Source organism: Notolepis coatsorum (genome assembly GCF_963971535.1).
Source record: "Notolepis coatsorum genome assembly, chromosome: 18".
Lineage (NCBI taxonomy): Eukaryota > Metazoa > Chordata > Actinopteri > Aulopiformes > Paralepididae > Notolepis > Notolepis coatsorum.
Genome location: NC_140182.1, coordinates 38,996,842 through 39,009,805, shown reverse-complemented (window position 1 = coordinate 39,009,805; position 12,964 = coordinate 38,996,842). Strand labels below are relative to the sequence as shown.

Here is a 12,964-nt window from a genome sequence, read left to right as displayed (position 1 = left end):
TAACTTGAGCTTAATTTTATTAATGATAGTGCCAGAATTAGATTACTCATTTCTGTCATTAGGCCTAATCCATACATTTGAAATCACACATGCAGTGCAAATCACCATCAGGACCTATAGTCTATTTTCTGAAAATGTTAAAAGTAAAAAAAAATATATAATAATACAAAAAAAATGTAATATCTTATTTGTAAATATGTCATACACATAAATAAATACAATAAATATGTACCTTTTTCCTGTGGTGGATACATACTTTATTTACATATTTTAAGCGAGATTGGGCTGCTATTTTTGAGCAGTGATTAAGCTTTATCTACGCATTTTCTGTCCATCTCTACTGTCGATTCGATGACAGGTTGCTTTTCACAGTGGAATGGCTCTCGGTGCTGCTGCTGCTGCCGCTGCCGCTGCGGCTGTTGTGGGGCTGCTTGCCTGCTTCTCGGGTCCCACCCGTGGGTAAAAACGCAATGGTCTGTTCCAGGCTGAACCTGTCGCTGTCACCGCGGCTGTGAGGGAAATCGAAGTGAGCGAGCAGCAGAGAGGGGGGAAGCAAGGCATCCAGTGCCTGCCATTGCAGTGCGGCTGCTTTGGAGCCACGAGGAAGACCTATTCATTAATTTTATTAGATAGCTTTCCAGTCGCACGCTGTGAGGACCGTTGCTTTGTTGAAGGTGAATGAGTTTCTTTGATTCGTATATGTGAGTATTTTGGAAACGCTTCTCTCTCCGGCTAGAGACTTGTTGTGTGTGTGTGTGTGTGTGTGTGTGCGCGTGTGTAAATGCGTGTGTGTGTGTGTGTGTGCGCGTGTGTGTGTGTCCCTCTCTGCGGGTACGGGCGCGCTAACGGTGCGGTGGCCACTGCCAGGCTGAATCTATGCGCTATGCTAACCGCTAACCCCAAGGGAACTATAAAAGAAGGAAGGGTCGTCGCGTCACTGTGGCCGACATTGAGTTGAATGGGATCAGCCATCCTCGTTTATGACCTGTTGTCACTTAAACTGGTTATTACCTAGATGTCAGAGTTAACGACAATGTGTTGCATGTGTTATATTGAGTTATGTATATTTCCTCAGATAGCATTAGCTGGTATATTTTTCATTTTAATATAGGCATAAATATAGGCTTAAATATAACTGGCACCAAGCAGATCATAGAACGCTGGTGTTCTGACGTGTTGGCCTTTCCTTCTTTGATAGTTTCCTTGACGCTAACGGCTAACCACCGGGACGAACTGGCTGTCATGTATTCGTTCTCTTGAAAACGAAAGCGTCTTGTTACCGTCAAGCGGTGTTTATTTCAGAGCAACCCGTTCGGGACTGTTAACCCGCTCTACGAAACGCACCGCAAGCTAGCTGTCAGTGTCACCGAGCGGACTGGTTAACCCGGGCGAGTCAAGTGCTCGCGGCTAAAACGCTAACGTTAGCCAGCATAAGCTACCGTTAGCTTCGGAACAAAATGTCGGCCAGCCTGGGTTGCTTTGACCAAGGGGGCATCGTTAGCGACCAGAATGCACAATCGTAAGGTGTGTGTACACAACATAATCTTACGGGGGGACGTGGTGTCCGCTTCGTGGTGTTTTAGGATCCCGTTTTAAAACGGAAGGTCGTTTCCTGTCTCTCCCCGTTAACATCATGACGTTTGGGTCGCTAGTATCAAGTTGGTAATGCTAGTCAACGGACAGTTAATAATGTAGCTGGTTAGCTAGCTGGCTGGTTGTGAAGTGCCTGCCTCCCTTGCCCATCTACTGGCCCTCTGTCCCTGTGGCGCACCGTCATGTCGGCTCCCACAGTGGATGGATGGGCTTGCCGCTTGCCTGTTTGACTAGTGGCTTCGTTCAACTTGATTGGTAAAGCACCGATCATTTTAACAGCTAACTTAACGCCAGCAAAAGCATCAACCCCGGCACCTGTTGAATATTGAATGACTGACAACATAGGTTGTGGATGCTCGGCAACCAGCCTGGTAACGTTAGACGACTCCTACATGGCTAGTCCTCCATACAGTCGGGAGAAGCTCCATAGACTTTAAGCTTATGACCAGAAATCGACCCCGCCGTGCAGTGAATGTTGACGAGATCAATTTAGATCCCCAGATGTGATTAGATTAGATTTGAATGTATTGTCATTATAGAGCACAAGTAGCCTACAGTACAACGAAAATAAGTTAGGCATCCAACCAGAGGACAAATGTAACAGTACACAATGCAATAGTAATATACAATGTACATGTGATTAAACTGGATACGATATATACATGAGTACTACTGAGTAATAGTGCTAATTAGATGTGTATACAGAGTTGTAGTATTATTATGTACAGTGATACAGGTATAACGAGGTAGTAACAAGTCAAGACAAGAATTTACCCGCTGCAAAGTGCACAGATTCTTGAAAATCTATTTGATTGCTTTTATTCACTTTTATTCATATCAGTCGCCTATTGATAAAGCCAGTGGACTACAACTACCTGTCACTATGACAGGTGCATTGATGGCACGTACAGTCCTGCTTTTCAAAATATACTGATTAGAGCCAAGTTGATACTAGATACAAGTGGTTGGGACTAGGGATGCACTGTTTTGATATTGATACCAAATATCTGCCCCGATATGACTAAAATAGCTAGATCGGGTATCGGAGACAATTTTTAAAATTAATATTTTTATGTTTATCATGTTTATTTGTGTGTTAATTTGTTACATTTTGTTTCACTAAGTTAGGAAAGTAATGTTTTAAGTCAAGCCTGATGTTGCCTTGCACAAAATAATGATCTCAGTCTCTTTCACACAGTGAGGCATACAGTTTATTAATTGAACAATGGGGATCGGTACTCTGTATCGGGACTGAATTAGATGTATTTCTACTAAGGAAGCAACTAGAGTGTTCTCAGAGGAAGTCTGATACAAGCCTTGAAAGCAGTTGGGCACAATTGTTCTCTTTCAGTGCCGTTCGCTGGTCGTTTTGGTTGCTGGCAGGAGAAAACTGTCCCGAAAAGTACCAAAGTTAACTCTGGGATATTTCGACAGGCAGATTAGGTATTATAAGCACAAAGAGATTTACTGGAAGTTAAGAATAGGGATTTTACACTGATACAGGGCCATTACCATGTTAAAATGGGGTATTGCTCTCCTAATATAATTCCCCTAATACTAAAATATGATACATCAAGAGATAGATCAACATGATAGATATTTGAATCAACTTGAATCATTTTCTGTTTTATGCAGATGGAGGATGTTCAATATAAATAGATTTATATCTCTTAATTTTTGTCTCACACAGACCGGCTGACCAGTAAAATCCTTTTTTTTTCCCATAGTCAAATATCAAAAACTGAGTCCATATCTGCAGTAAAGAAAAATGCTATTGTGCATCAGTGTGCATGTAAAGCTGCTCAGTTTGCAGAGGAATACTGAATACTGGTGCTGCTCAGTAAGGAGCCCTGGTGGAAAAATGCTACAGGATATTTAGTTTATTTACGGCAGCCTTGACTCCTGACCTGTACATTTCATAGCTATGTAGCCTGGTGAGGGTGGCTATCAAATGAAGAAAAAAAAATTACCCGCAACCAATGCCTGTTGTGACTTAGCTCTATTGACAAGCTTTGGATGCATTATATATACAAAGCTCTTATAATGAACTGCCGCGGATTCTGAGGGTTAAGTCAAAACCTGTCCGACTCCTAACTAATTATTGCAAGTTCACATTGTGTTTTTGAAGGGATCAACAGAAAGCTCAAAGAGTCGACAAAGACCAGTGAGGTGAAAACAGAAGCCACTTCTGAAATACAGTATAAAATGACCCTTTCCTCTCAAGTTTCCTTTCAAATCTCGGCGCTGCCACCACTGGTCGCCAATAAGATCAGCACCTTCAACTGACTGGTTAACACTTTGGGTGCCATGGGTTAAATTCATGATATACCATAGATTGCCAGCTCTATTTGTCTATGGAGAAGTACCCCTTCTTTGCATGGCTATAACTTTTTAAATTCTATTGCTACATTGCCATTATTAGGGCCCATTCAAAGTCCTATATGTATTGTTCATTGTGTAGCAACGTTAAACTTTTTCATTCACATATTCATAGTAAAGTATGGTCTAATGTATAAGTATGTTTTCATCTCTTTCTGCAGCTTTCTCCAGAACGTGATCTATAGCCCCAAATGCATTATATTGATGATGAAATACAGTTTGATGGCAATCGGGGCGATATAAAGAATTTCAATTGGACGTACTTCTAGAATGATCTACGTATGATCTGATGATGACCGGATGGGCGGGGGATCGTTTATAATTCCGTGGGCAGCGTTATATCATTCATCTAGTGTGGGTCATATGTTCATCATAACAGTTTATATGGAACACGTTCAAAAATAACGCTGAATCTTACCGGATCTTCCTCGCGCCGTTGGACGATCAGCGTGGTGTAGACCGTTTTCGATTATGGGATGTTTATCCTGATGAACCATTTCCAGCTTGTATAATACTATATACGTCCAAATCATGTTGTTTATCGAGTTATTGGCAATGGATCGCTATATATTGTGACGAGCTAGAGTGCCGGGAGCCAAACCGAGTGCCCGGAAGTAATATGGCCGACCAGCACAACCTCCACAGCACTTCCTGTTTGGCGATTGCGCCGATCGGCCACCAGATGGCGCTCCTGAACCGCCAGAGAGCTCAGTGGGTCCTCCTGGTGGATCTCAGGCCAGCGGAGGGGAAATATGAATCCGATCACAGATTTTTGAAATATTGATATTAAAGACGCTGTAAAGCGTCCTTCGGCAACTTGAGCATGGCCCGGAATGACGCTGTAAAGCGTTTCCCGGCACCCAAAGTGTTGAATGTGTTTTATTGGCATGCAACCAGTGGTGGCAGCACAGAGCGTTCGTTGAGAAGAAGAAGAAGAAGAAGGGGCCATTACCGATTTTCAAAGGAGACTTCGGAGAGAAAAGGGTATTTTTATTATGTATTTCAGCAGCGGCATGTGTTTTGAATCATGAACTCCGCTATCCTTGTTCTACAACTTTGCCAATTGATCCATCTCAAGCTCCACCCTCTTTTTTTGATCCTCCACTCACAACTGTTGGTTTCCTCAGACAAACAGGGAAGCAACAGTTGTGATACGAGGATCAAGAAAAGAGGGTCGAGCTTGAGATGGATCAATTGGCAAAGTTGTAGAACAAGGATAGCTGAGTTCATGATTCACGATTTATGGCTTTTAGAAGTTTGACCTTTTGATTATAGAGTCACCATCCGGCCGATTTGTTGTGATGCATTGCATTGGCACACCATTGTGGCAGATTTCATGTCTCTATCATGTACTATGTTGTGGCAAACAACATTTCCATAGACTGGCTTAAAGGGCTAGGTATCGGCACTGATTACCCGATTTGATTTAGATTCACAAGATACCAAGTCAGTTACCATTTGTAATGATTAATGTTACATTACCTCCACTCAGTCTGCACTGTTGGGTCCATGTTAGCACAACTCCGTTTAGTTAGCCACCATTTCAGTGTGTCTGTCTGTATCAATAGTAATAATTAAAGTTACTTTACCTCCACTTTGTCTGCACTTCAACAGCTCTCTCTCTCCACTCATTGAACGTCAGATTTCTTGAGTAAAAAGTATTTTGGTGAACCAGGATGGCTCTGGTATTAGGTGTAGCACAACAGCTAACCACAACTAGCATGTCAGTCCGTATCAATAGTTTATGAACGTTACGCGAAGTAGGCAACATGTTGTCATAATTTGGAAACGTACAAACACAAACCATTGTTTTTATCTTTTAGAAAATTTAGATGACACTAAGGTATGTGTATTCCAAAGCAACAAGTGTTACTCCAGTCCTCATTTGTTTCCTGGTTCACACACACATCTTGCAAATTCAGCTACTGTACATCGCAAGGTAAACGCACACACGCCTCAAGGGATTTCAGAATGAGACTAGATTGCGCTAGATTTCTGTCTTAGTGGCAAAAACAACCACTTTTAGTGGAAGTTATGTTATAGCCTTAAGTAATATATTTACATTTGGTATCGACGACAGTCCAAAACAAACAGCATGATCGGGAGTCAAACTAACAATGATTGTGGTCGCAGGCGAGTACTCACCACTAGACTAAGCCACCCACCCTGATACAAACACAGCAATACTGATGATGATTTGTTTTAATGGTTATTGTTGAGATAGAAAGTTAGGGTTTGGGTTAGTTTAAGGTAACAGTGTGGTTAAGGTTGGAGTTAGTTTAAGGTAACAGTGTGGTTAAGGTTATGGATAGTTTAAGGTAACAGTGTGGTTAAGGTTGGGGTGAGGCTACCAGAAAAGTGTGTCCCGGCAGTCTGCCTCCCATGCCAGCTCCCCGGTTAAAAGTTAAACATGTTTGAATGTACTTATGTGTAATTAATACATTGTAAATACGACAATATATTACCTATGGCTATAACATTCCTGTGGTGGATAAGTACTTTATTTACATATTTGAAGTGCAATGGGGCTGAACTAAACGCTGTGCTCTCCAGCCCTCCTTGTTAACGGAGTTCCAGTCTGCATTTACAGCACACACAACTCTTCTCCGACCTTCATTCACTGAAATGCCCCTTTAAAACCTTTAATCCAGAGTGTGTGTGTGTGAAAGGTAGGCCAAATATTGGAGACGGGCACAAGAGGAATTAGTTATGTGAAAATAGTTTGGCTATCGCAGTCCCCCGCTCCCCCTTCGTTGCTGAAGAAAAATTCTTACAAATCCTCACTTTATAACCGTAGTGATTAGTGGATTTCTTTAATATATATATATTTTTACACACTCCATAGTCAAGTTTCTTTTAGATACATTGTAACGACTGTAGTAAACTCTACTGCACCCCACTGAGTGGCTCAGGAGGTACAGTAGAGCGGTCGTCCGGTAATCAGAAGGTTCCCGGTTTGATTCGGGCTCCTCCCGGGCAGCGTGTCGAAGTGTCCTTGAGCAAGACACTTAACCCCTAACTGCTCTTGATGAGCAGGTCGGCACCTTGCATGGTTGCCTTCACCATTAGTGTGTGAGTGAATGGGTGAATGTGAGGCATGTATACGTTTTAAGTGCTTTGGATAAAAGCGCTATATGATTGTATGGGCCTAATCACCAGTAGCAGGGATATGCTAGGCCTAATTTAGCAAAAATAATAATTAAAAAACCTTTTTATTTATCTTCTATTTTTAATTTGTATTTATTTATCTTTTTTATATTCAGCTTTAGCAGATACAAGCTTCATTCACACAGCCAATCACTGATCTGCACCTACTCAGGAATATATATGAAGCTGATTGGTGTAAATGGTGCATTTATAACAGCTTTTATTCAAAACACTTTACAACTTTGTTCCTCACATTCACCCATTCACTCAAACATTCACACACCGGTGGAGGCAACCATGCAAGGTGCCAACCTGCTCATCGGGAGCAATTGGGGGATAAGTGTCTTGCTCAACCACTCTACCTCCTGAGCCACTGTCGCCCCAGCCACTGTGTGTGTGTGTGTGTGTCCTTTAGGACCGCAGTCTCACGCTGAGGAGGTGTTTGTTCAGTCTCTTCTTGAAGGCATGAACACTGCTGGATTTGTCCAACAACAGCGGAGGGAAGATCTGGGGAAGACCTGGAGATCTGTTTATTCATATCCTCCAGACATTGAGAGGTTAAATGAAATGGTCAAACTTCGAGAACACCCTCAGAAATATCAACTGGAAGACCCATTCCCCCTGTAGCACCACACGTGTGTCTCTCTGTTTGCAAACAGAGCGTTTACATTATGGTTATTAGTACGGCTCTGGTGACCCTTCAGGATGAAGAGGACATATCCAATCAATCACGTGAAGCTCCTTGTTATCTGGTGCAGAAAACATGTCTTATCACTACTGTTTCTCATTGCCTTCTTTGTCTTCACTTGTGTGAGGGAGAGAAGGCAGAGGTTGCAGCATATTCCTGCCCTCTGTGATAACTGCCCTCTGTGAGCTCTGTGATAACTGCCCTCTGTGTGGGGCTCTGTGATAACTGCCCTCTGTGTGGTTCTGTGATAACTGCCCTCTGTGTGGGGCTCTGTGATAACTGCCCTCTGTGTGGGGCTCTGTGATAACTGCCCTCTGCATGGCTCTGTGATAACTGCCCTCTGAGCTCTGTGATAACTGCCCTATGTGTGGCTCTGTGATAACTGCCCTCTGAGCTCTGTGATAACTGCCCTCTGTGTGGGGCTCTGTGATAACTGCCCTCTGCGTGGCTCTGTGATAACTGCCCTCTGAGCTCTGTGATAACTGCCCTCTGCGTGGCTCTGTGATAACTGCCCTCTGAGCTCTGTGATAACTTCCCTCTGCGTGGCTCTGTGATAACTGCCCTCTGTGGGGCTCTGATAACTGCTATCTGTGTGGAGCTCTGTGATAACTGCTCTCTGTGTGACATCAATATGTTAACTTACGCTTCAAATTAGCAGTGCAAATCTGTTTAAATTTGTCATACAATGTTTTTTTTATTGAGTGTGTAAATCACTAATAATAGAACAAAAACAACAAACTGTGTGTGTGCGCGCTTGTAGTACTCCTTGAATGAGATCATCACACACACACACCATTGCATTAATCATGAGTACAAGGAACTCTGTCTGCATACCTTTTGTTTCACAATGAAAAGTGCTTTATAAATAAAAAGAAATATTATTATTGTAAATAACCCCATGAAATGTTTATAATTTTTATGGGTAATTACCTGCTTCATATGTGTGATGTTACCTGGTTTCAGAGTGTGTGCCTAAAGTGATCAATGTGTTGGGCGGTTTATAGAGATCTATGCCATGTTTATGTATCAATGTTAGCTAGGGATGCACCGATATGAAAACTTGCCACCGATACCGATTGTTCAACTAACACAATCGGCCGATACCGATTCCGATATTTGTGGCAACAAATTTTTTTTAAATATTTTTTAAATATTTTTTTTTTTTTGTAATTTTTATTTTTTTTGTAATATATATATATATATTTTATGAAACTACTGTATATTTGTGTTACAAATTGTGCTCACCGATATGAACATAGGCCTCTTTACTTACTTAAAAAAAGGAAACATCAAGAAATAGCACTATCTCTCTCCCAGTATGTTCTGCAGGGCTGCAGCTAGATACTAGTTCTCCCAGCATGGTCTACCTGCTGGGCTGCAGCTAGATACTATTGTCTCAACCAATGAAATTTTGATTGACAGTCGATTCTGCCAATTACGTCACACACCGCTTGCACCCGCCTCTGCTGTTACCACCAATCGGCAAGCGCGTATAAATTTTTTACTTCGGCTTTTGTCCGCCATTGATTTTGAGTTGACGAGAGCTTTTCTACAACAACAACAATGGCAGCGCGGCTGACGTTTAGCTTTTAGCTCCGCAGGATGACTTAAATGAGGCATAATGATTTTACTGCAACTAATGTTATAATAAAACAAAGCCTTTCTATACATGTGTCTGATTGAAAATGTTATTAACAGATTGCAGAATGGGTAAAACTCAGGGCTCTGTGAGCAACGGAAGGAACTGAGCTAGTATGAACGCTTGCTACGTTCGGGTAAATAATATGCTGATGTTATTGAACGTGTAACACTAACTATATAACGTTAATGCCACAAAACGAATGCCTTGTTAATCATAAGTAGTAACTTTGATGCAGTAGCTTGTGTGTGTGTGTGTGTGGGGGGGGGACTGGGGACGGTGTTGTGCAGGTCGCGAGTGAACTTTTTTTTGTCTTGACGCTACACAAATTGATGGATATTTATCGGCTACTGCCATCGGCACATTCGAGCTTATCGGCCGATAGGCCGATTGCAGTCAACAAGGCACTTATCGGCCGATACCGATACCCGACCGATACACCGGTGCACCCCTAATGTTAGCCAACTAATCTGATCAAAACAATAAACATGGAAACGTGAAATTGACACTATGCAAATGTTAGGTTTACTGTGAATGCTCCCTCACCTCGACATGGTCCATGGTAATTGAACGGTAACTTAATACAATGTATTGAGCGATGATTGTCAGCGTATAGCTGGTTCAGCTAACCATAGGTTAACAAGCTAATTAGCTCTAACATTAACGGCTTTGCTTAGCTTTTGGCAAATGAGCTAACGTTGGCTACTGTTGGGGTTACCCCACATTAATGTTAGCTAACGTTGTGTTGTTAGCCATCCTATTTATTGAGACACCAGAGATAGCTATAGTTCTCAAGTAATCTTGCTACGCTAGCGCTAGCTGCTGCTATGTTTTGGTCTCTGGCAGTACAAACGGTAACGTTAGCCCATTATCTAACACCAGGCAACGTTAACGTTAGCAAACAATAGCTAGCTGGCTAATGTGCAAGCTATCGTGTTTCCTAGCCCTGTTGTTTTACATTGGAATACGGGGATACGTGTTTTAGTGTCCACACAGGTTAGCCGACGTCAACGTAACTAACGTTACCAATCCGTTAATCAAGTTAGAGGCATCAAGCCAACGACAAGCTGATTATAAATTATATTGATTTGAACGTAGTTCGATTGTTCACTAGGAATGATGGGATTTGGTGTTGGATGTATGGATATCGCACGGGGTGCTACGCAGTAAATTCATTCATCGCACAGACTGTTTTTTTCATAGCACGTGCAACATATATGTCGCACTGTACAGCCCTGCCTCCAGCACGTACTTCGGCACATTATGTGACGTGTAAATGTATGCGCTCGTGCAAAAACAAACATCCGCGCCCCACACTCACATCTAAGCCTACACAGACGTCAAATACACAGGAATGGTTATCAGCCTGTTCACATCGGCCCTATTTTGACATCGGAACAATACAGATGTGTAAAAAATATATTATATCAGCGGCTGATATATCGTGCACCACTAGTGATAACTGCTCTGTGGGGCTCTGTGATAACTGCTCTGTGTGGCTCTGTGATAACTGCTCTGTGGGGCTCTGTGATAACTAGGGATGGGTACCGAATTCGGTACTTTTAAGGTACCGAACCGAAACACGTCGTCGGTACTACCGAGTATCGATTCAAGTGAGATACAGATTTTCTTTTATTTTCTTTTTTTAACTATTTTTTTTTACCTTTTTTCTTTTCATGTCAACGTTCACACACACAATATATATGCTTACCTAGGATTTGACTTGATTCAACAACAAAGCAGTCGGAGCAATGGCAAGCCGAAAACGGTCGAAATTGTAGTTATTTGAAGTTTGGATTTTTTTTCCACTACTGTGGTAGGTAAATAAAATTTTTTGACACTAAAGTACCGAAAAAAGGTACCGTTGGGTACCGGTATCGATTCACAGGTACCGGTACCGTATCGGTTAAAATGTGAAAGGTACCCATCCCTAGTGATAACGTTAGGTTATGACTATAACCAAGTTCTGTTAGTTAGGGGCGATGCTTGGCATCGCCTTCTGCACTATCTCGCGTACGTGCACGCGTACTGAATAAACCACAAATGTACCTCTAATACCAGTATTAGTCTGACCACACCCCTCATCAGCTTACCTTCATAAGCAGGTGTGTGGTCACCTGCTCTCCTCCTTCCCAAGCTTTCACCACAAGGTGAGGACAAGGGCTGCAGCGGCGTCCGATGCCAAGCATCGCCCCTAACTAACAGAACTTGGTTATAGTCATAACCTAACGTTCTGTATCGTTAGTGGCTCAGCTTGGCATCGCCTTCTGCACAAGGGAGGCCAAGCGGAGCCACTTGGCTGACAAATACACCCCGCTGACAGCCCCCCAACCATCAGAACAGGGAGGGCCGAGCCCCCCCGACCCCCCCTAATGGAGGGTAGCCCCCCTATTAGGGACGTCACGGGAGGGCGACGGACCCGACCGTGCGAAGAGGCACTCAAGCAACTCAACGCACAGGGTGAGCAGACCGTGGCTTGACCCACGACTACACACACGCACAACCCGCATGCCACCCGGGAACGAACGGAGGAACAACCTCGTTACTGCCCCCAGAATCACGGGGTCAAGGGCAAACCCAACCCCGTGGCAAGGCCGTAGCAGCGGAGCACGAAGGAAGACCCAGACCCACCAAAAGGACTGGACTCCCTGGAATGGGGGCCCGGAGAAGTCCATGATGCCAGCATCAAGACCCCACCAGGTGGGCACGTAGTGCCCCGCCCCCCACATCGCCAGCGTATTCGGACAAAGGCCCCTCAGTTACTGCACCTGGTATTCCCAGGCGGAACCAACCAGGCCAGTAAGCCGAGCGGGCCCCGTCCCCCCAATAGTACACCGCCTGGCACACTGACCCTGCAGAATAGGCAGTCAGCATGGCCGTAAGCACACAAAAAAGGTTAACCAACGGAAGCAGGCAGCGCACCGGGGAAAAACCAGGCAACAGGCTGTTAACCCTAGCCTGGAGACTGCGGACGAGACAGGCGCCAGAGGGGACAGCTGAACACAGCCGCCCCGGCGGAAGGAGCGTAAGCTGGCGGTGTTGCATGACCAAGCCTCCATTTAACAACCCCCACCCAGAGGGGTCGAGGCAGAGAAGGCTGACACGATTGGCAGACGTCATGAACGTGCAGGGGCACCCTCAACCGGTGAACCCGGGAGTTGACACTGCTCCAACACACCAGGGAATCAACCACCTCGGTGTTACCCAATGCGGTGGTTGTTCCTATAACCCCTCAAGAAAAAACCCCAAAACACACCTGCGGGTATACACCGGCTATACCGCAGTACAAGTGTTTCAGTTTCCAAAAAGGGTTAACCCAGGCCTACGGGTCGCAAACATCACTCCGGACCGGGCCTGGCGGTACGGGAAGCACAGGGTCACCAGAGGAGGTCAAAAAACCACCCCCACAGGCCCCTCTTCGCCATGCGTGAGAGAGGAGCGAAAAACAATGGAGAACCAGCCCCTAAGCACACCGTACCTGGTATTCCCCGGCGGTCTCCCAACCAAGTACTAACCAG

The 12,964-nt window shown here is 44.0% G+C and overlaps 1 protein-coding gene across 2 annotated transcripts in view; it reads left to right on the top strand.

The window, feature by feature from the left end:
* The first annotated feature begins 521 nt into the window (after positions 1-521).
* tjp1b (tight junction protein 1b) overlaps positions 522-12,964 on the top strand; it is a 112,897-nt gene continuing 100,454 nt past the window's right edge. The window contains exon 1 of one of the 2 annotated variants that reach the window (XM_084335426.1): positions 522-674. The gene's annotated coding sequence lies outside the window, so the exon portion shown is untranslated. Of the gene's footprint in view, positions 702-12,964 lie in introns of both variants that reach the window. The other variant, XM_084335425.1, reaches the window with a different exon arrangement.